Below are 2,500 nucleotides of genomic sequence, written 5' to 3'. Positions count from 1 at the left end.
GATGATGCTTTTAACATACTGGTTTCCAAAGACTGTTCCACCATTGATGACATCATCAAAGAGTGCCGCCGATTCGAAGAGCTGAAGAGTCGCCGGGTCGCCAAGAATTTCTTGCGTCTTCCGAACACGGCCGCTACGTCATCTTGCGAGGACCTTCAGCCGCCATGCAGTCAACCACATAACAACGAGAGTGTGGTTCGCATCGTTCGTAGAGAAATCGAGGCCGCGTCTCCGTCTTTTCTGACCCGCCCATCTGATGATCGACCAACGATCTCGTTGATCCAACAGGTCGTGAGAGAGGAGCTGGCAAACGTTGGGCTGCAGCCTGTATGTTCGTTGACGGAACCTCGGGTCAGTACCATAGCGCCTTCTCCTGCACCAGAAAGATTCCGCCGCTATCGTGATCCTGCTCAGTGGAGGACACAGGACGACAAGCCTATATGTTTTCATTGTCATGGTGTAGGACACATCTCCCGCTACTGTCGTTTCCGCACGTATCCACCTCGGTCGTTTCCTGGCTATCGACGTGACGACAACCACCGGCCCCTGCAGTACAGCGCTCGTGACGATGGACCGTACAATGGCACTCCTGCGACGCCAGTCCGCCGGTCCAGCCGTTCGCCGTCCCCGCATGACCGTCGCTCCAGGTCACCTCAGCACCGCCGCTATTCGTCGCCCCACCCTAGTGGACGCCCTTCTTCGGAAAACTGAGCAATGCAGCTCCCGGAGGTGACGCTGCATTGGACTCCCGACCTGAAAACCCTCTGCTGACCTTGACTACGGACAAAAACCTGCTTGATGTAGAAGTGGATGGCCTTCCTGTTACTGCCCTTATTGACACCGGCGCACATATTTCAATTCTGAGCTCTGACCTCCGTGCACGATTAAACAAGGTCCTTACGCCGCCAGAGTCCCTATTTGTACGTGTCGCTAGTGGAGCGACCCCGGCTGTGCTCGGAATGTGCACCGCGCGTGTGAGATTCGCCGACCGCCAGACGTCCGTTCTATTCCATGTTCTCGCTCACTGTCCACATGACGTCATCCTTGGACTCGATTTTTTGTCCGACCACTCCGCTGTAATTGACTGCTCAGCCGGCGTCGTGCAACTTGACTTGCCTGCGGCCACCGAAGAGTCGAAGATGGTACAGAACAAGCTTTCGTGCGCTGAGTTTGTTCGCCTCCCACCCCAAGCCCTAACTTGTGTCACAGTTGAACCATATCCCAGTGTTCCGGATGGGGATTACGTGGTCTTTCCCTCTCCTGGTGTTTTACTGGCCCGCAACGTTTCCTCCCCGTACACCATATTAACTGTCACAGCGAACAAGACGTGCCTTCCTCTTCTGAACTTCGGACTCAGCCCTCAAATCCTACCACAAGGCATTGTTCTCGCCACTCTTTCACCGTCACACGAGTGCCAGATCTCATCAGTGTCACGTGAACTGGCCACAGTCGCCTCGCCGAACCCGCATAGCTGCATAGCCGCGAACCCGCAACAATATCGTCCGCAAATGCCATGGCCGATACCTTCATCCCCTCACTGGTAAAGGCCAACTGGGGGTCAAGCTCAGCCAAGAACTCGTCAATGACTAAGTTGAACAGGAGCGGTGAAAGGGGATCACCCTGCCTTACCCCCACTGTAGGATGGACGACCAGCGATTTGCCTCCGAATGTCAGCACTGTTACCGCATTTTGGTAAAAGTCTTCAATGTACGAGATAAAGTCTTCAGAGATCCCTTTTCTGCGTAAGGCTCTCAAGATTGCCGGTAAAACAACCCTATCGAAAGCCAAGAGAGTCATAGTTACTCCCGCCGTTTACCCGCGCTTTTTTGAATTTCTTCACTTTGACATTCAGAGCACTGGGCAGAAATCACATTGCGTCAGCACCGATCAACGGCCCTCGCAATGCTTTGTTTTAATTAGACAGTCGGATTCCCCCGGTCCGTGCCAGTTCTGAGTTGGCTGTTTTCTGCCGGCCGAAGCAAGAACCTCAGGCGCGAAGCCCACGGAAAATGCACAGCTGTGGCTTTCCACAGGAAGGTCCCGACGCTGGTCCGGGCTCGGCCGCACCGCTTTTTACGGCGGCGAGCCTCGCCCAGTCCCGGTGCAGTGCCGTTCCTGCTTCTGGACCCCAGCCCGACCGGCTCAGCCCTCAGAGCCAATCCTTTTCCCAAGGTTACGGATCCGTTTTGCCGACTTCCCTTACCTACATTGGTCTATCGACTAGAGGCTGTTCACCTTGGAGACCTGCTGCGGATGTGGGTACGGTCCGGCACGAAAATCACACTCCCTCACTCGGATTTTCAAGGGCCGACAGGAGCGCACCGGACAGCGCAAGAGCCGCACTGCTCTACGGAGCCACCGTCCCTATCTCGGGGTGAACCCATTCCAGGGACTCGATCTCCTTACAGAGAAAAGAAAACTCTTCCCGGGGCTCCCATCGGCGTCTCCGAGCTGGTTTGCGTTGCCGCACTGGGCTCCGAAGAGCCGATCTCCGTAGCCG

At 55.6% G+C, this 2,500-nt stretch overlaps 1 pseudogene; it reads right to left on the bottom strand.

The window, feature by feature from the left end:
* Positions 1-2,500, bottom strand: part of LOC142790383 (large subunit ribosomal RNA) — an 8,047-nt pseudogene that overhangs the window by 3,540 nt on the left and 2,007 nt on the right.

The sequence above is a fragment of the Rhipicephalus microplus genome, unplaced genomic scaffold (genome assembly GCF_043290135.1).
Source record: "Rhipicephalus microplus isolate Deutch F79 unplaced genomic scaffold, USDA_Rmic scaffold_99, whole genome shotgun sequence".
NCBI classification, from domain to species: domain Eukaryota; kingdom Metazoa; phylum Arthropoda; class Arachnida; order Ixodida; family Ixodidae; genus Rhipicephalus; species Rhipicephalus microplus.
Note: the sequence above shows the minus strand (reverse complement) of the source record. Positions and strands in the feature narration are given on the sequence as shown.